Source organism: Chiloscyllium punctatum, chromosome 3, assembly GCF_047496795.1.
Source record: "Chiloscyllium punctatum isolate Juve2018m chromosome 3, sChiPun1.3, whole genome shotgun sequence".
Classification (NCBI taxonomy): Eukaryota; Metazoa; Chordata; class Chondrichthyes; order Orectolobiformes; family Hemiscylliidae; genus Chiloscyllium; species Chiloscyllium punctatum.
Genome location: NC_092741.1, coordinates 60,583,883 through 60,605,722, shown reverse-complemented (window position 1 = coordinate 60,605,722; position 21,840 = coordinate 60,583,883). Strand labels below are relative to the sequence as shown.

General features: G+C 40.9%; 1 long non-coding RNA gene across 1 annotated transcript in view; it reads right to left on the bottom strand.

Moving 5' to 3' along the window:
• Positions 1–10,871: 10,871 nt before the first annotated feature.
• LOC140454684 (uncharacterized) overlaps positions 10,872–21,840 on the bottom strand; it is a 29,521-nt gene continuing 18,552 nt past the window's right edge. The window contains exons 2-3 of the long non-coding RNA XR_011952740.1: positions 13,295–13,595; positions 10,872–11,015 (exon numbers count right to left, since the gene is read on the bottom strand). This is a non-coding gene — a long non-coding RNA (uncharacterized lncRNA). The remainder of the gene's footprint in view (positions 11,016–13,294; positions 13,596–21,840) is intronic.

Below are 21,840 nucleotides of genomic sequence, written 5' to 3'. Positions count from 1 at the left end.
TACCCTACAATCAAGATCCGGGGGCTGTCCAGAAACTGAACTAGTCTAAGCATGTAAATATAGCAGCTGCAAGAGAAGTCAAAGGCTAGGAAAACTGCAGGGATTAACTCAGCTCATGACTTTCCAAAGCCTGTTCACCATCTGCAAGGCACTAGCCAGGAATTTGATGGAATACCCCGTGCTCACCTGTATGACTGCAGCTTCAACAGCACTCAAGAAGCTGGACACCATCCCGAATAGAGCAGCCCGCTTGAGTGGTGCCATATCTACCACCATTCACTGTCCTTACCTCTGGGAGGTTGGGATGGAGAGACTGAGTGAGAAGAAAATGTTAGTGAGTTGCAAGGAGATTTGTAGCTCAGGTTGAGGTTCTGGATGTAGGTTTCGTCACTGAGCTGGAAGGTTCATTTTCAGATATTTCGTCACCATACTAGGTAACATCATCAGTGAGCCTCCGGATGAAGCACTGATGGCATGGCCCACTTTCTATTTATTTATTTAGGTTTCCTTGGGGTGGTGATGTCATTTCATGTTCATTTTCTTAGGGATGGTAAATAGAATCCAAGTCAATGTGTGTGTTGATAGAATTCTGGTTGAAATCCCATGCCTTTAGGAATTCTCATGCATGCCTCTGTTTGGCTTGTCCTAGGATGGATGTGCTGTCCCAGTCGAAATGGTGTCCTTCCTCAACTGTATGGAAGGATACTAGTGAGAGTGGGTCATGTGTTTTTGTGGCTAGTTGATGTTCAAGTATCCTGGTGGCTAGTTTTCTGCCTGTTTGTCCAATGTAGTGTTTGTTACAGTTCTTGAAAGCTATTTTATAAATTACATTAGTTTTGTTTGTTGTCTGTACAGGGTCTTTCACATTCATTAGCTGCTGTCTTAGTGTGTTGGTGGGTTTGTGGGTTACCATGATGCCAAGAGGTCTGAGTAGTCTGGCAGTCATTTCCAAGACGTCTTGATGCGCAGGAGAGTGGCTAGGATTTCTGGATGTGTTTTGTTTGCTTGTTGGGGTTTGTTGCTGAGAAATTGACAGACTGTGTTCATTGGGTACCCATTCTTTTTAAGTACACTGTATAGGTGATTTTCCACTGCTCTGCGTAGTTCCTCTGTGCTGCAGTGTGTGACGGTTCATTGAAATAATGTTCTAATGTAGCTTCATTTGTGGGTGTTGGGATGATTGCTTCTGTAGTTCTGTATTTGGTCCATATGTGTTGTTTTGCTGGTTTGAAGATTCCCATTGGCTGTTTGTTCTACTGTGACATCTAGGAATGGCAGTTTGTTGTTGTTTTGCTCCTCTTTAGTGAATTTTATGCCAGTAAGGGTATTATTGATGGTCTTGAAGGTTTCCTCTAATTTGTTTTCCTCTAATTTGTCCCAAATCCACGTAGCAGACCCAAAGTTTGAGTCAGATGATTAGCAGAGCTGTTTGTTTGAGTCTCTGCATTACTGCCTCTGCTAAGAACCCTGGTATCGGAGAGCCCATGGATGTTCTGGTTTGTCTGTAGGTTTTGTTGTTGAAGGTGAAGTGGGTGGTAAGGCATAGGTCCACTAGCTTGACAACATTGTCCTTGCTGATGAAGTTAGTGCTGTTTGGTTTATGTGTCTTTGGTTCTTCTAATAGTGTAGTCAATGTTTCCTTGGTCAGGTTAATATTGATGGATGTGAATAGGGCTGTTACATCCAAGGAGACCATTATTTTATCCTCTTCTATCTTAGTGTCTTTGATGGTCTTCAGGGATTCTTGGGTGGAGTGGATGGAGTGGTGTGAGTCTTCTACTAAGTGTTTTAGTCCTTGGTGTCGCTCCTTGGCCAACCTGTAAGTTGGTGTTTCAGGTAGTGAGACTATGGGTCTGAGGGGGGCTACTGGTTTGTGAATTTTAGGTAATTCATAGAAGCGTGCTGTGTTGGATCCACCTGATATCATTTTTTGTAAGTCAGTCTTATCTACTTCTCTAGATTTCTGAAGTGTTTTGAGTAGGGTTATGATTTGGTTCTCTAGCTATAGGGTTGAGTCTATCGCCACCTGTTGTTAAGTGTCAGTTTCTGCAAGCAGTGCATTCACTTTCTCAATGTAGTTTCTGATTTCAAATGACTGTCAAGCGTCCTTTGTCTGCCAATAGGATAACAATGGTTTTTTTAGTCTTTCTAGCGCTTTCCTTTCTTGAGTGTGTTTCCTTCCTTTTTCCTGCTTAATGTTGGTGTGACCGTCTGTCTGATGGTTTGCTGGGTTTCCTCTGTGAGTTGGTTGTCTTTCAGTGTTATTTCTAATGCTGCTAAGAAATCTTTCTTGTCCTCATCCTGGAAGTTGTAATTTAGTCCTCTTTTTCAGTGTCTGTCAAGGATCAGTTAGATAAGTTGTTTATCCATGCTTCTGTGCTATTATTTTGTGTCAGTTTGTCTGGTTTATTCTGCAGGTCTAGTTTTCTCATTTTCTGTGTTTGTCGTTGTCCAATGTCTATGGCTTGTTATATTATATCTGTTCATTCATGGTTTGTTGCATTAATGAGTAAAGTTTTGGGGAGAAATTTCCTGATTATATTTAGGAAGTCTATTGTGGGCATCATTAATCATTTTTCTAAGCATTCTGTGGCCATTTTGCTCTGCTATTCTTTTGGCTGGTGGGGTGTTAAGGGGAGGTTTGTATTTAAGACATTTAGGTAGTATCTGTTTCCTTAGACATTAACGCAGTATGTACAGCTGTTCATGGTTAGCGCTCTTCCGAAGGGCATTGGTTCCCATTTTCAGGCCAGTTTTAGCATATTGCGCTCTTGGTGTTAGTGAGTTGTGAGAAGATTTGTGGCACAGGTTGAGGTTTTGGATGTAGGTTTGCTCGCTGAGCTGGAAGGTTCTTTTTCAGACGTTTCATCACCATACTAGGTAATATCATTAGTGAGCCTCCGGTGAAGCACTGGTGGTATGGCCCACTTTCTATTTATTTGTTCAGGGTTTCCTTGGGATGGTGATGCCATTTCCTGTGGTGATGTCACTTCCTCTTCTTTTTTCTCAGGGGGTGTTAAATGGGATCCAAGTCAATGTGTTTGTTGAGAGAGTTCCGGTTGGAATGCCATGCCTCTAGGAATTCTCATGTTGTATGCAATGGTGAGAGTGGGAGAGCATGTGCCCAGGTGGGAGGTGTGTGCAACTGCAGAGAGAGAGTGAGTGTGTGGTAGCAGGGAGAAGAGTGTGGTACTTATCCTGGTATAGTGGGAGAGGGTAATTGGGGTAATTGACCTTCCTCTGCCACTGCACTGTGGAAACGGCACTGAGCCAGTTGGCAACTCATGCCAAGCTACTAGGCTTTGGTGTTGTGGCCTCCTCTTTTAGTTCTCCAGGAGTAAGATGTTCCTCCTCTGCACTGCGCTGTCCACTGAGTCCTTCAGGTCCCTGTCAGAAACAAAATCACGTTCCATCTTCCTCTTTTGAGAAATGTTTACATTACACCGTTAACCGAGAAGGGTAGTTTCAGAATGCCAGAGCTCATCTGGGCCCACAACCATCTTTTAAAGATAGTGCCAGCACAAGGAATGCCTATTCCTTGGAGGATATTTACTATGTAGTGAGTTCCAGGATCAGTGTGTGGTAAGATATGGTCAGAATTGGATGTGAGGGATGCCAATGGGACAGGGTAGGTAGTTAATCATGGAATAATAGAATCCCTGAAGTGTGGAAGCAGGCCATTCAACCCATCAGGTCAACACCAACCCTCTGAAGAACATCCCACCCAGGCCAAACTCCCTCCCCTATTCCTGTAACCCTGCATTTCCCATGGCCAATTCACCCAACCTGCACATCTTTGGACTGTGGGAGGAAACCAGAACACCCGGAGGAAACACATGCAGCCCGGGGGAGAATGTGCAAACTCCACATAGACAGACATCCTGAGGTGGATTCAAACCCAGGTCCCTGCCACTGTGAGGCAGCAGTGCTAACCACTGAGCCACTATGCAGTGAATTTGCGAAGAAACATTAGGCTTTGCAATGGGAATGCCTGTAAAAAATGTCCAGCCTCCACTGCTGCAGACTAGTTACCCTCTGAGAAAAACCATTCTGCCTTATCCCCACCTTGAAAGGGGAACCTTTTATTCTTACATTGTGTTGACTGGTTCTAACTGTCACCCTCTTCCACTCAGGAAAGCTTTTCCCAATATCCACCCTAGGATCTTTCCAGGACCATGTGTGTAAGATCTAATAATTTCTAAACTCCAATGTGTACAGGCTTAACCTGCTCAGAGTTTCTTCTTAAGATGAGCCCTTCACTGACCTGAGTGAACCCTCTCTGAACTGATTCTAAGGTAACTATATCCTTTTTCAAATAAGGAGACCAAAGCTGTACACAGTTCTCCAGGTGTGGTCTCACCAACGCCCTGCACAGCTGCAGTAAAACTTCCCAACTTTTATATTCCATTCCCCTTGCAATAAACTCCAACATTCCATTTGCCGGTCTAATCATTTGCACTACCTGTAAAATAGCATTATGTGATTTATGTACCAGGACAACCAGATCTTTCAGTACCACTGAGTTCTGGATTCTCTGTATTTTTAAATAGTATACTGCTTTTTTTTCCTTTCTGCCAAACTGGATAATTCATTCTTTGTCACATTATTCTCTTAAAAAAAAGCTTCTGGGCTTAAGATGGGTCTAGATTATAAATGACTACTTTTCTTCCTAATACTTTTCTTATATGTTCACGAACAAATCGTTCACGAACCAGAGGGTTGTGAGTGTTTGGAGTGCACTGCCTGGGAATGTAGTTGAGGCAGGAAACCTTACAACCTTTAAGAAGCATTTGGATGACCAATAGAAGTGACTAAACATTCAAGGCTATGGGCTTCGTGTACCCATGTGGGACAAGTGTTAGGCAGTAGTATATTTTTGGAAGTGCAGACCTGTCGGGCTGAAGGATCTCTTAGGTATGATTCGATGATGTAAGATGGGTATGACTGGCTGGGTCAGCATTTATTGTCCATCCTTGACTGCCCTGGAAAACGTGATGGTGACCTGTCTTCTTCTTGAACTGCTTCAGCATTTGGCACGTGGACGGGATGACAGGGGGAACTTATAGGTCATGGTGTTGCCATAATTCCTGTTTATCGCTTATTCATAGTCACACTGATTTTGTCATGAAATTAACAAACAGCATTTTTATCCCAGATGGTTCAATTACGTGTGTAGATGTATGTTTTATTGCAGTTCAGAAATCTGTTCCAGATAAATGGACAGCTGAGCAATGTAATTTGGCTTCAAATAACTTTACCAATGACTAGTTGAGCTCCTGTGACATTCCACAGAATAATAGGTTAAAATGAGATGAATATGCCTTTCCTTTCTGTAACTATTTCATTGCTTGTATTTTACCTTCAGCTTATTCACAGCTCCTTTTTGTACTTCATACTCCCTACCTCCTAACCTCTTACCACAATTCACTGTATGGCTTTGAGACATTTTTTTGTTGTAGCTCTTATTTGTCTGCTTACAATTCTTTCACACTGTTTTTGCATCTTTTCATAAGTATGCCATGCTTATGACTGCTCTATGTGTCCTTGCAATATTATTTTTGAGTTTCTCTGTATCTATATACCTGTATGTGAGCAGCATGGTGGCTCAGTGGTTAATGCTGCAGCCTCACAGTGCCATGGTCCTGGGCTCGATTACTGCCTTGGGTGACTGTCTGTGTGGGTTTGCACATTCTCACCGTGTCTGTGTGGGTTTCCTCCGGGTGTTCTGGTTTCCTCCCACAAGCCAAAGTCGTGCAGGTCAGGTGAATTGGCCATGCTCAATTACCCATAGTGTTAGGTGCATTAGTCAGGGATAAATGTAGGGGAATGGGTCTGAGTGGGTTACTCTTCGGAGGGTTGGTGTGGACTTTAGGGCCAAAGGGCCTGTTTCCATATTGTAGGGAATCTAATCTATATGGTCCCAAATATTGGTGAATTGTCTGCAGTACCCATTACATAGCAGGAGTGGGAAGTCAGAGACGAGACTGGAACCCTGATTGAAATCTGAGAATTTTGCCTTTTTGGGTAGCCGGGCAGTTCCTCCTGCTACAGAAATGGCCATTAGTGTGATGCTAGCACTTTTTCCCACATTCATGACATAATGTCAATCCAGATGCACATTATGAAAACAGACTTAATAAAAACTCATGAAGTCAATTGCAGATCCCCTTTTGGAGTTAATTTGAGGTATGCCTAATATTAAGTTCTTTGAGCCCATCTAGTATCCCATTATATTTCCCAGTAGATCCCCCCCACAGGCATGCTTTCTTCTTTCTTTTGTCTTTTAAAAAAATTCTATTAAAATTGCACTGCCTCTTATTTTTCTTTCTGATGCTATGCTCCACCTTTGCCAATCTGTACTTTTGAATCTAGCTGTTCTAATTTGTTTTCTAAATTTATTCTTTAAGTCTACAATACTGCATTTGCCAACTGCCTGTTTCTTGGCTGAACAAGCTGTTTTTTCACTAGGTTGTACAATCTTTTTCAAGCAGAAAAAAAAGTATGTTATTTAAATATTTGGCCTGGTTTTTGTTCAGTTTTCAAACCATAAACAACATGAGAGATACCAAAGATGTACCTCCAGTTTGGAGAGATAGAGACTTTCATTTAATCCAGAGTTTCTTTGAGTCTGGCCTGTTTGAAATAGAGTGGACATGTGGGAGTTGATTTGTAGCCAACAGATTCTCACTGAGGTTCCAGCCAACCTACACAGCAGTCATTCTTTGACGCCAGGTCAGTGTCTTTCCTGTCCCTTCTTGAGTTGCCCTCACACATGTCTAGTATCTTCTAGAAGCAAACTTGTTTAGGTGTTGCAGAGGTGCAGTGGGGTGCAGGGGATGTGGAGTGTGAGCTGGCCAGTTTCACAAAATTAATGAGATTGTAAAGAAATAATAACTTGTATGATATGAGAACATCCACCTTCCAAAACTGCTCCACAGTTTATATTAAAACATAGGCACACAGACAGTGCATGTGCATATGGAAAAAAAACCCACAACCAGGAAAGAGATGAATGATCAGATCATCTGATTTTGGGTGTGTCAGCTGAAAGAAAAGTATTAGCTTAATTAGCACTGGGACCACTCTTAGCCGTTCATTTAACAGTGCCGTGGGATACTTAATATCAATGCTCATAATATATGGGGTCAGCTGGCATTTCCTCCCCCAGGTTCTCAAATTGCTCAGAACAATTCAGGAACAAACAGGAAACCATCTTAAAAGGGTTCACTTGACTTGAAATGTTAACTCTGATTTCTCTCCTCAGATGCTTCCAGACCTGCTGAGTTTCTCTAGCGATTTCTGTTTTTGTTTCTGATTTCCAGAATCTGCAGTTCATTGGTTTCATGTTTTTGTTTTTTTTTATGATCAGAGTCAGCAAGGAGATACTCCTCCAATCACAAGCTAGTTTTCTCTCAAACTTGTTGCTGATAGGCTCTTGATGAACCAGTGAGTTGCAGACATAGGAGGGATCAAGGATGTGATTGGAGGAGTGATGAGAGTGGCAGCAGTCAGCAAGGGAACGGGAAGTTGTAGAGTGGGAACAGGAAGCGAGATTGCAAGGTGAGAGTGTCAGAATGGGGAGGAAATCATGAGTTTGGCTGCAGAATCATGAGAGAGAGGATTTAGGAGGGGGAAGGTGTGGAAGAAGAGGGACTTTGGTGGATGCTGATGGGAGGGATTCTTCATGGGTTGCCATGGGGTGAGAGATGGTGGGGTTGAGGTGTTGCAAGGTGTGAATGTGGGATTGCAAAGTGGGAAGAACAGAACAGAACAGGAAAAGGGAAAGCCACCTGATAAAGGAGCAGCGCTCTGAAAACTAGTGCTTCTAAATATATCTGTTGAACTATAACCGGTGTTGTGTGATTTTTAACTTTATACATCTCAGTCCAGCACTGGCACCTCCAAATCAGGAACTGGGAAGGGAAGGTAAGGTAAGAGGGAAAAAGCGGCACTGGAAAGGGGAGTGAGGATATGTAAAGGAGGAAATAACCCTTGGGAGACAAAGGAAAAATTCTTTTGAACCATGCTTTATGTCCAGATTGAGATTATCGCACATCATTGGTTTACTGCCTCATCCAAAAGCCAGTACCTCTGACAATGAAACCTACTTTCAGTACAGCACTCAATATCAGATTAGATTCCATGTTCAGCTCTGTAATGTGATGTGAACACATTACATTCGATTAACAAACAAGTGTTTCACGAACTACTCTAAACTGAGGTAGTATGCAGTGTGGTAAGGCCAAACAAGACTAACAAAATGATAAATAGTGGGAGATAAAGGTAAACTTCTGAAACCTCTACTTGAGTTCGGTGATCGTTATTGAACTAAAGTCAAATTGTAACAGATACTGCACGAATATTCAAATTTATAGGCTCACGCAAATAGAAACTGTCTGTTATACACTTGTTCATTTTCTGAAAATTAGCACAAGAAAACAATGGGCAATTGATCCATTGTGACTCTGCTGAAGTTGAAGTTTGAACCTATTCACTGTGTTGCAGACAAATCTTATTTGGAAATGTTTTATTTATAGATTGAAAGAGCATCAGTTTTTATGCTTTATGTCAGAAAGCAATTACGGTTTCCACACTTCCATTTTTCTTTGAATTCTGTGGATTGGAGGGCACAGTTTCTAGATGGCATTCCACTGCATCAAAACTGCAATTTAACTAAAAGCAGATCTTGTTATGATGAGAGGTTGGAACCCTAAATTATTTTGGTCATCTTTAGACCTTAAACTGCAACTTTTAATTTTGTAAAAGACAACTTACATAGAGACAAGGTAACTTGGGGGTGGCACAGTGGCTCAGTGGTTAGCATTGCTGTCTCACAGCATCAGGGACCTAGATTCAATCCCCACCTTTATGGAGTTTGCACATTCTCCTTGTGTCTGTGTGAGTTTCCACCCACAGTCCAAAGATGTGCAGGTCAGGTGAATTGGCCATGCTAAAGTGCCCATAGTGATAGCTGCATTTGTCAGGAGTACATATAAGGTACGGGAATGGGTCCAAGTGGGTTACTCTTCGGAGGGTTGGTGTGGACTTGTTGGGCTGGAGGGCCTGTTTCCATACCATTGGGAATCTAAAGAAAAAAGTTGCAAATGTAAAAAATTCTGAATGGAACTGATGGGATGTAGCATTTAAATGTACCAAAGAAACTGAAAACAGACTTGTTGTGATCTCTTGTGACCACAACAATAAAAAGGGACTGATGACCCTTTGCTCAACGGTAAAAAATTATGCCTGAAATTGCTGACATAGTTTGCGCCTTTGAAGAATACACAATTACAAAGGTTAAAGAGCCAATTTCACATCTACTGGTGTTTACTAGTATGACTGCCTGTTGTCATATGTGCCAGCTTGTATTTGAGTATTAATGTGCTGTAAAGGTCGCAGTCAAAGAACCTCAGTGTGTCAGATAAAGCCTGTCTCTTACTTTGAGTCCAGCAAAACAGTTAAAGCAAGGAAACAAGCAAAGCAACTTCCATAAAACCAAGAAGCTCAAACATTGACTGTTCAACTACTCGTGTCAATACTACTGATAACCTCCACTGCAAAAACCCTGATATTCAACTATCCATTTCTAATGAACCATTCAGAAACTGATCCGTATATTTTAAAACTTTTATCCTTTTATTTCTAAGCTGCGTTTTGCATGTGCATTAATATTCTTCTCACAAGTATAGGATTGTCACCATCTATTTTCACTCCACTGTCTGAGAAATTAGCAACTTGTGTATCCAATGACGCGAGAGTAATAATGAGAGGTTAATGCATGTAAATACGAGTCTCGCTGCTCGCTATCGAGATTCACATCATGTCATCAAAATTTTTGGGGGAAAGTGAGACTTCTTTCTCCACATCAAGATTCTAATTGCTCTGTTCTTGTCATATTTTCTCAACTGATGCGACATTGCCTGTGTTCTCTGAGACCTAGGAAAATTCAGGCATTAGTGACTGATTTAAAAGACAAATAAAACAGCTACCAAAGATGGCTGCTAGAATCTGGTGACAGGACTAAGCATTAACCTGCTAGAGGCTTCTCTAAAGGCAAAAATAAGCCAGACAATGAAAGCATCTTGATGGGACTTGAATGCTAACTATTATGTTATAAACTGCTACAGATATAAATTGGTCTTCAAGAAAAAAAAACCTACACAATAGAATTGCAAATTACACCCATTATGTAAGAAGAATGTGTTAATAACTTCCCACTTAATGTCTGAGAGTGGTGATAGAAATTTGGTTGTCTGAAATGCAAGCCTTTGACTCAATGGTAGCTGTTCCCCATCCCAAGGAGGATTGGTCCCATGACTCCCACAGTCCTGAACTTAACGGCATTTTAACCAACTTTGAAATATTAGTCAATTAAGTATTCAGCATTGTTTCCTAGGACAGTTATTATTCAGAACCACTCTCAAAACCATGAACTCAGGTGTTGTAAAGTGAAAGGTGGGTAAATGCACCCTGACTAACCGTGACCAGTTTTCAGTAACACTTTTCAACCAGGCACATTCTGCAATGAGGTAGGCAAAGGGATTAGAGTCAGGGGAAGGTCCAACGCAACTTTATTGAACACTTTATTAAGGATATGCAATATTTATCAGGCTCTACAGTTGTACTTTAATTAAATCCTAACAATCTCTTCATAGGATGCTTCAGTCTCTAATCTACACTAGCTGTCTACTTCTAACATACACTTCCAAGGATTCAGTACATCCTGTCCACAGACCCCAACCACTATTATTGAACTATTGTCTGAAAAGACTGATAATGCCTGTTCAATAAGGCTGGAACAGGTTGTTGCTTGATTTTTGAGGACTGGCTGATGTTGCAGGATCTGCACTCACCAATTTGGACTTCCCTTCTCGCCTCAGGTTGTTTCTGATCTTTGGGTTGTCTCACTGAATGGTCACCTGGGCCTGGTCAGTCTGGTGATGCTCATGGGAAGGTACAACGAGCTGGAAATGCTGTGTAGCTCAGCTTTCAGTCAAAGGTACTCTCTGGAGATGCTGTTGAAGAAGGTGCAAAAATAGAGCACTAAGGACTGTAGATTATCCCTTTTATCTCCCTCTTTATGCCCTTCTTGAAGATTCTGCGGCTGTGTCCAATACTGGCATCAGTTATGGGCAAGAAAATACAATGACGAGACTACTTTCCATATTTGGCGGTTGCAAAACATGGTTTTGAAGCTTCAACTGTCAAATGCTATCCTTGTCACACTGTGTCTCTGGCCTCCTGAGAGCTGGGGACCACCAAGTCTGCATAGCATTCTTCTTACAAAGCAGGTTCACTAGAGGTGGAAACAATAATTTGTTCTGAAGTAGTTTGGCCATTAGCATCAGGCCAGGCAGTTCGAGGCCTATATGGTTTTGAAAGAAAGTTGACTGTCCAAGACCAGCATGAATACTGTCTGTCCCACCTCTCCATTTTGCAGGTGCTGTCTAGGATTAAACTTAGCTTCCATGTTTTCAGGTTTTTATTAATTCTCATGAGAAAAAAAATCAATATTTCTGTAATAATCCTGGAGGTCCTGCGTCACCTGACCATACAGGGAATATAAAAGGCCTCTTGTTTGTGAAAAGCAGTTACCAAGCTGTATTGGTGTTTTCAGGAAGTAATCAACTTTATTTCTTCAAAACAGTAATGCAGAAGTTAACATTTTAGCAATATTCTCCATAAGACATTTAAAGAGATTTCTGTAGCAAGGAAAGTCGACAATTCTAATCTACTAGCTTTCCAGACAATCACCCCCATAAAGGAATTTAAGACTGCCTACTCCAGCTTTGGGCTTTTGGACTCCATCTTAAATGTCAGGACATTGGTAAATTGTTATTCATTGGCTGTTTTATACTTACGTTATTTCAAACTGAATGACATTTTCAATCCAATCACTTCCCTTGAATGTTTATGAGTATGCCTATCCAATGAAATATTCCTGCTTCCTCCCCATTTCCATGTCTGTCAGTAAGTTAAGTAATCCTTACCCCTCATTTAACGTTACAAAGCAATGTTGAAGTAATAACAAAGTTAGAGTCCAGAAACAGGGCAGTGGGAAAATACGCTATCATTATTTAAAAAGGAGAAAAAATAAATCACAATCCTCCTAGAGGTGGTGAAAACCTGGAAAAAGATTTGTTTTGAAGTCTCCGATCTTGTCCGTTACAACTTCAAGAGAGATTAGAAATGCAGAGCAAATCATTGATTGCATCCATTGCCAATCTTTCCTCTATTTTTTCCAATGGTTGGCCTCTTTAATTATTTGGACATGGTGGGTGAATGACTAGCTAATGTGTAACCATGTGGCAGATGGTGGTGGAAGGTCATGCGATGAAAGTTCTAAGACTGTGTTCAACCAGAATTCACAACGCCTACTTGAGGTCCAACATTAGTGATGCCTCGGCAGTCATAATAAGATTTCTAATAGGAACTCAATTGCAATGCTGCCCATTCTTTCCACTTGTGTACAAAGCAAAACATAAGCTGCAACCATGACAAATTGTAAGTTGCAGCTGTGTATGTATGAATGTTACCAACACTTGTGTTAACAGTTTACAACAATCCACCAGCCTCAAAACTAAAATGATGGAAATTCTGGTCATTTGCTGAATTATTGAATTGGATCTACTCTGTAAAAGTGTTTACAGGTTACAGATCAATGTCTGTATATAGAGTGAGGGAGGTATTTTGAATGTGACAATCGTTCTTCAAGTGCATGTGGATGATCCGGGTCCTTCTCCAACCCACTGTCTTTGGAAGTTCTACACGAGCCACATTACAGTGAGGGCGGTATTCCTTTCTCATGTTGGAAATAAACAAAGCCTGTTACATTTGAGGCTGCAGTTAGTCCGTGTAATATGGTGAGGGGCCCGTGCACTCATTCTGACTCCTGGCCTCTATTTCATTTCATTAGAAAGCTCGAGACTCTTGAGACATAAGCAGTATATGTGCTGTTTTAAATTCTGATATACTATCCAAAGGCTATGTGAATTTAAATTAAATATAAGCTACTGTTTTGACTGATTTCAATTGAATTTAACAGAAAATAAGCTTTTTGTGCATATATTGTCTGGCACAGTTTGACCCTTTCTGGGATGTTTACTCCACTAAGAAAACCATCATATATAACATCTTTGAATGGAACAAACCCTCCCCCCACCGTCCCCCACCCCCATCCCTTGGCAAAGACTTTAGTCCTAACAGTTCAAATATAAATATTTAGTGGTGAATGATACATGTTTATTGAGCAGAGAGCAAGACATTTAAATTGGAACTGAGTTGTTATACTTACCATGTCCATGGAAAATGTGGGGGCTGATGCTTTGCCAGCCATCGGAAGTTGTTAAGTAATTCTCAGTACTTGTCTTCTATTTTATCAGCTCTTCCCATGTTCCAAAGAGTTCTTGGTGAAGGTTACGAGCTGGTCCACGGAGATGAATTGCTGACTCTTCTATTTTTTGTAGTGTATCTCACGGCTGAATTAATAGCCTTGTTGGGTGTCAGCCAAAGGTTGCAGGCCCCTTGAAATATTCCAGGAAAAATTTCCTCATCAAAATTTGGAGCTTCTCGTTAGTAACTCTGAGTTGTCTAATCTACAAAATAAATGTGAACAACTATTTTGTAGAGACAGTTCAGGCCAGTGCACAAATCCCACAGGATGTTATTAAAATACATGCATTACAAAAGACAATTTTGTTGCTTTGTACTTGTTGTAACCTTGTTGGGTGAAGGGAATAGCAGATCCTTCTGAATGCCTTGCAGGGCTGTAACACATTGAAGGGTTCATATCACATCATAAACCGAGAGAGCAAATTCAGACAACATAATAGCATCTGACCTGCAGGATGTCTTTCAGCCTTGAAACATATTGTAAAATATTTTATATTCCTTGCAACAATAAATAAAAAATGATCAGAGCAAATTTCAACTTTTAGTTGACATTGCTTTTAGAGGAAATCTGGTTTAGCAGCTTAACGATGAGCAAGATCTGACTGAAACAGGAGTTGGCTGCAGTCTGAGTATCGCAGCGTGGGTAGTGTAGGGATCGTCACAGTTTCGTGACATTCTGATTTGAAATGATGTGATGTGAAACGATTCACAGCAGAATAATTCATAGTTTAATTTGGGTTTTGATATGGAATTACATAATTTCTTCTACATGTGAAAGCATCTTGATAATGTTGAATGCAAAACCCAAGTTGTTAGCAATATTAAAAAAGGCGCACTTAAACTTTTCAAATGAAGTGCATAGTAATTGTTTAATTTGGATACCTGAGTGTGATGTTGTAAGTTTTTATGTCAGCACAAAGTAAGTTGCAAAACACTCTTAATTAAATGGTGTATGTAGAAATTATTCTGCCAATAGAGGAGTTGGTATGAAGTGCATCGTTGTTGATCAGGCATGTCAGCAGCCATTCAGTGCTCTAGAGAGTGTTATTGGCTGGTGGTGGACTTGCCAGCTCTCAGTCAGATATCCTGCCTTGGACAGCTACTGAATCATCAGATTGGCTGGTTGTAGTTCCAGCAACACTACTCGAAGTCTTGGCCACTCTAGGACCATGAGCAGTCCCCAGAGTTGAATGCTGAAGACCCAAGGCACAGGAAACTCCGGAGTTGCACGGGAGGAATGGAATGTGTTGTAGGTTAATCTTGCCTTTAAAAGAGTTCACTTATAAGGATTTCACATGCTGTGTGTATACAATGTTGTGACTCTGCCCATCTATTAATTTACTATGGGTTTGCAAGTTGGGCATTCAGAAATCAACAGGTTTGATCTATTGCTTGCTTCATGATTTGGTATGTGTTTTAATCTTAACAATAAACTCACCCACATAGTTAATCAATCTCTGGCCAGCTATTGATCGTTAGGCCATTATCATCAACAAGAGAGAAGGGAGGTTGTTGTTTGAGGGGAATGGGCATGTGTATATGTCGGGGTGGGGAATAGGGGAAGGGGCATCAGGATTAATATGCCAGCTGGAGAGGCAGAAGCTTTGAGGAATGAGACTAATTTTGAAAGAGGTCAATAATAGAGGTGCTGCACATTTCTCCTGGTTGAGGACCAAGCAAGGTTACCTGCTGGGCTTCTGCTCCCATTCTTGGATCCCTCTCCACATGGCTAGCTGGTCACGAATAGGCATTTATTGATCACTTAAGGACCATAACTTGAACACAAATATTTAAAAGAACCCTAGGCCTTGCACTCCTCTCACCACCCCCTGGTAAAATTGCAGTCAGGCCTGTGGGAGAAGGTGAATTACCCAGGAATTTTGCTTGTCCCCCACATGTGTGTGTGGGAAGGTCTGCAGGTGTTTGTCTTTGTTTTAAGGAAATTGGAATGTTGGGATGACTGTGTGTAAGGGTAAATTTTGAATTGCACCTGCTTTATTTCACTATTACTCTGCACATTTTACTATAATCGCTGGAATAATGTTACATTGTGCTGGTTAATAGGCGACCTGTGGTTCTACTTACCAAAATGCAAAAAAAAAAGATTAATACTTAGCTGGAATGAAATGAGTACAAATGGCATCATATTGTTTAGCAAAAGGAGAGAATTCAGCTCAATAGAGGTTGAATGGGTGTGTTTGGCAAAGATCAGACTCCATATGGAGTGCAATATGTGGTTCTGGACAGCTCCAAATATGACAAATACTATTGGTTGAATGAGAAATTGAATAACATAGATCACTCTGGGTATTCAGAAGGTTATGGAAATTAGCCTTGTGTACTCTGATTTGAAGAAAAGGAGAGCAATGAGTTGAAGGTTTCAAGGTTACGATGAGAAATGACAAACGGCTCACTTGACTGATCTCTTGTAATATTGAAAGAACCACGATAAAGATGAAGATAATTTACATCATCCTTTTTCACTCAAAGGGTAACAAAATTATTAATTGTAACCCAGGAATGCACTGAACACAATTTCTACTACTTTATGCATCATGGCAAATTTATGTCTATTGCTATTCAGATCATATATACGTTATTAATTTTATACTAATTGTTATGTAACCCTCGGTATGATTGTACATGACTAAAAGATAATGTATTTCTGTTGGGTTATATTTTGTTGTTATGTGGGAATACATCACTAGCAAATTACAGAGTTTACTAAGATTATAATGTTATTATTAGACTATAGATCACTATTAAGCAATAACTATTAGGTTACATATCACAATTAAGCATTCTTTAGCCTTCAAATAATGTATTACTATCAGGTTATATTTTATTAGGAGTATTTGGCCATTAACAATTTTATCATTCTCACACCTGGTAAACATAGCTTCAGTTATCCTCAGTGTGCCTACCATCCAACAACAAATGAAAAAGAAAATAGACATTATTTGAAAACTACTATGAATTATAGTTAAGAATTTAAAAAAAAGTTGCTGGCAGTGAGTTTAAAGCTGTATTCAAGTCCCTAGTGGCTCTGCTGATATTTTTAAACTGTTTCATCTTCTTCCCCACAGTTTATGATGCTATCAGAATTATGTGGTTGAATTACAGCCTTGCAAGTCACTGCAACTCATCAATTTTCCTATATACGGTGAATATGTCTCTGAAGAAAAGGAAAATAAATGCCTTATATAAATGTGACATTGATATAAGAATAGCTACAGCGATGAGGAGCACAGGGAATAATATTTCAATTACCAGAAAAAATTGTTTGCCTCCTTTGGCAATCAGAAGTAGCAGTTTGCCTCAGGTCATCATTACATGATATGGGCTGACCTTATGTAGAGTGATCACTGGAAGGCAAACCTCAGGTGGCTGCTATGTCGTTCTCTGTCAAAGGTTAACAGGGCACCGTGCAAGTGGAACATTAGGAGAAAGTGAGGACTGCAGATACTGGCGATCAGAGTCAAGAGTGTGGTGCTGGAAAATCACAGCATCTGAGAAGCAAGAGAATTGACGTTTCGGGCATTAGCCCTACATCAGGAATGAGCCCGATGAAGGGCTTCCATTCTAAACATCGATTCTCCTGCTCCTCAGGTGCTGCCTGATCTGCTCAGCTTTTCCAGCACCCCAATCTTGACAAGTGGAACATTAGCAACAGAAGCAGTGAAAGCATGATGTGAGATTATCTGCTGGAATTGGCCTAACTGTGCTTCACATAATCTTTGAATCCAACTCAAGAACCCAGTTTTTATTCAATCCAAAATATTGAAGTTACCCAACAGGTAATCCCTGCTGCAATAGGAAGTAATCGGCATGTTAGAGTTCATGGAAGGCAGGTAGAAAGTACAATACTTTTGAGCTGAACTTTACCAAAAATTGGCTAAATGTCAATTTTGGGGAGTTTTAAGGTGTGTGTGCTTTAATGATTGTCTCATACAATTCTCTGCTGTTCAGGTCATTACATATACACTATGATTCTGGCACTGTGTTCACATTGTTGTGCATTCACCATACTGTGAACATTGAAGTAAGTGCAAAGTGAGTGAGTGTTAGGAGAGCAAGCTCAGAGCCCTGAGATGCATATTGCTCTGATGCATGAGGTGGTTGCCTATAGTCTGTAGAAAGTGACCTAGCAATGGACCACAATGATGTGGAGAGGTTGGGGTAAATCCAAAACCAAACTCTTTGAAAGAAGATTGTAGCAGGATGCCACTCAAACTTTCATGTCAAGAACTGTGACTCTCTAGTTTCTCTCCACTGCCTCAGAAATAACAACCTGCATGTCAATGAAGCGAGATTAAGTAAGAATGAGATATTCATACACGCAAATAGATTTCTTGCCACTCTAACACGATTCTTGTTTCACTGTTAAAATCTTCTGGGAAGATTCTTCCCATTGATTTACACGGATAACTTCTTAACTGGAATTTACATTTTAAGCAGCACTGTGTAATCAAGTACTGATCTATTTACAAAAGTTTCATTGTCCAATTGCTCAAGTTGACTTTTGCATGATTCATATGTTGGATGCTTTCCATCTAGTTAAATAATTCAGTTGCTCTTCTTACATGATTACAAGATTTTTTGACTTCTCATTATACTGAAACTCCAGCTATTTTTCAATGCCAAGCTATTAATTCTATTTGGGCCAAAATGCATTTTAGAAGGAGAAGTACTTTATTCATTTCATATGGAACTAGAAAAGCTTTTTGAATACTTAAAGCATCCAGATATCCACAACAACAGCAGGACATTCACTCTTCGATGGAGAATGATCCATTCACAGAGTATCTCAGATGCTGTTTAATTGAACATTTGGGATTCCGATGCTTTGAGGTGGAAAAGTTGCAATATTTTTTAACAGAAGAACTGCAAACTTACAAACTAACTGAATGAGGGAATATACTGGTTCAATTAAAATTTAATCAATTAAAATACACTAAAATGGAGTATTCCAGTCTTGCATCTGCTCCTCGAACTTTCAGATTGCTGAGTCTGATATTTTGAGCAAAAGATTTGTTGTGTGATTTTAGTGAGCCATATTATGTCCTTTGGTTGCTTTTATATGTTTAAAATTCAAATTGACAATTTGCTTGCTCAGCAAGCGGCAGCACCTAATTAAATCAATTAAGCTATGTTCTGCAATTGGGAAGATTGATTCTATGCATGACCAATGTGATGCTTAAAATTCCAAGATTTGTCCTGTGACCTCTACTTGAACCGTCCTTATAATTCCTCCAAAGTCCGATAATGTTTATAATTGTTGGAAGTGGGATAGTTGAGAAACTGAGATTATTATGGGCACAAACCTGTGCCGAGTATCAAGGTTGACAAAGAAATATATAAAAATAGGGCTGTTGGCCTCTTATGGAGCAGAGAAGGATGTACACATTCAAACACCTCATTGAAACTTTCCTCACAGTGAACTCAGAAAATTTAAGTGCAAAGAACCAAGTCTTAAGGAACCCTAGGTGATTATATCACAAAATAGATAGCAGGTAGTTCCTTCAATATGGATTTTATTGGTTAATAGATTAGATTCCCTACAGTGTGAAAACAGGCCCTTTGGCCCAAAAGTCCACACCAACCCTCCAAAGACCAAATCACCCAGACCTATTCCCCTAACACTACAGGCAATTTAGCATAGCCAATTCACCCAACCTGGGCATCTTTGGACAGTGGGAGGAAACCAGAGCAAACACAGGGACAATATGCAAACTCCACACAGACGGTTGCCCGAGGTGAGAATTGAACCCTGGCACTATGAGGCAGCAGTGCTAACCACTGAGCCACCGTGTCACCCCATTATGGTGTGAACATTTTGAATTTAAGCAAAATATGATGTTATATGTTTTGTGGCTATGAATTTACCAAAATTCCCAGAGGGTAAAATTGTTCAGATGTTGAAAAGATAGAAATGTAAAAGTCCTTTTGGAAAACTATTTAGAAATCAGTTGTATTAGAGAATGCCCACAAACAAATCCACTTGTTTTGCTTTCTGCCATTTTATTTGCCATGGGAAATTACAGCTGGAATATCCTGGAGGTAACATGATGGACTGTGAACACAATATAACTGACTGGATGAGAGGCCCATTCTAGCACTGATTAACAGTTGATCTGGTAGGTCAAAAAATGTTATAAAAACAGGTAAAATAGTGGTGAAGGTTTAAGATATGTATCAAACCAAAGATGCAATTAAACCAGCAGACTTTAGGTCAGACCCAAGAAAATATTTATTCGCAAATGTGGTACCTCAGTGGGGTAGAGTGCTTTACTCTCCTTCCAAATCCATTTTGATTAATCTCCCTACCCGACCCCTCTCTCACTCACCTTTGATGATTTGCACATAAATTAATCAATTTGAAACACAGATGGTTTACTGTTGGTGATTAATAACTGAAAATAATTAACATGGGTAATTAGGTAATGGCGAAAAAAAAATCAGGTTTGTGTAAAAGCAATTCAGGATATAAAAACTAATTACCTAGCGGGTTGCAATGTGATTTTTTTCAGAGTAAGCAAATAAGACCTGTTGCTGCTTAAAGTGACATAAATCATAGCGTTATAGAGATGGACAGCACGGAAACAGACCCTTCGGTCCAACTCGTCCATGCCAACCAGATATCCTATACTAATCTTGTTCCATTTGCCAGCACTTGGCCCATATCCCTCTAAACCCTTCCTAATCATATACCCATCCAGATGCCTTTTATTTGTTGTAATTGTACTAGCCTCCCCTACTTCATCTGGCAGCTCATTCCACACATACACCACACTCTGCGTGAAAATGTTACCCCTTAGGTCACTTTTAAACTTTTCCCCCTCACCTTAAACCTATGCCCTCCAGTTCTGGACTCCCCCACTCCAGGGAAAAGACCTTGTCTATTTATCCTATCCATGCCCCTCATAATTTTATAAGGTCACCCCTCAGCCTCCGACACACCAGGGAAAGCAGCATTGGCAGAAGCAATATTTCTCACAATGAGTGATCAACCAATGAAATGGGCTTCCAGATAGAGAAGTGGCAAAAATAGCCCCTAGAATTAATGACACATTAACTTCTAAAGTCAAAAAATTTAAGGGCAGAATCTCATAGGACCCTGATGACGTAGGAAATGGCAAGAAATCTGGGAGAATCTGGGAGAAGTCCAGAGAAGACTTTCTCCACATTGGGATCAACTACTTACATTTTCCAACAGCATTCTGGATGTTGAGAGGATTTTCTTGCTAGGAGTGGCATGAGGTGGCAGTGCCAGCTCTTGGTTTCAGTAGGCCTGGGGACTCCTGGTTATTGGTGGGGCAGCAGCGGTAGCAGAGCCAGGAAGTCCTGGTTATTAGTGGGACAGGGCGGTAGTGGAGCCGGGGACTCCTGGTTATTAGTGGGACAGGACGGTAGCGGAGCCGGGGACTCCTGGTTATTAGTGGGGCAGGGTGGTAGTGGAGCCGGGACTCCTGGTTATGGGTGGGGCAGGGTGGTAGTGGAGCAGGGGATTCCTGGTTATTAGTGGGACAGGACGGTAGCGGAGCCGGGGACTCCTGGTTATTAGTGGGGCAGGGCAGTAGTGGAGCAGGGGACTCCTGGTTATTAGTGGGGCAGGGCAGTAGCAGAGCTGGGGATTCCTGGTTATTAGTGGGGCAGGGCAGTAGCAGAGCTGGGGATTCCTGGTTATTAGTGGGGCAGGGCAGTAGCAGAGCTGTTGACTCCTGGTTATTGGTGAGGCAGCGGCAGAGGAGCTGGCGTCTCCTGGTTATTGGTGTGGCAGCGGTGGTAGTGGACTCCTGGTTGCGGTGCGACTGTGGGTTCAATACTGGATCTGGCACAGTTGGCGGAGTTAGCGAAGTGGGCCCAAGGGCAAAGAGATGGTGCTTAAAGAGTGGCGACTGCTACCTTGTTGGGTCTGGTGCAGCGCAGGTGTCGTTGGTGAGCCAACTCAGGACTCTCGGCAGTGGTGGTGGAGCAAAGGTAAACTCTCTTTCAGTTGCATTGTTTTTATTTTTTATCTGTACAAAATGGCAGCAGACTGTGGTAACACTTGAAGTTTTTCACTGTATTGTACTGTATAATTCACCATAAAATAGTAGGGGCAATACATTTTTCAATTCAATGCAATTCTCCATCTTGCCTCATCTTTGTGCACTTTTCTTCCTCAGCCAAAGTTTCATGGTTCATATTACTGCTGTTTGTCCTCACTGTTTCGCATTAACACAAAGCCAGGCAGCTCATCATGGTTGTTAGCAGATAGCAGTCAAGGGAATTGGTATGGTACTGTACGACACATTGCCACATCAGTGTGACACCTGCATTATATGCCAGTTGCATAAGCAGCAGAAAAATGCATGTGTTACAGGCAAATATCGTATCTCAAAGTCAAAGGAAAGTGATCATCAGCGATATCCTTGGAGTGGGTCCCGCCAATGCATCAAGGGCTGC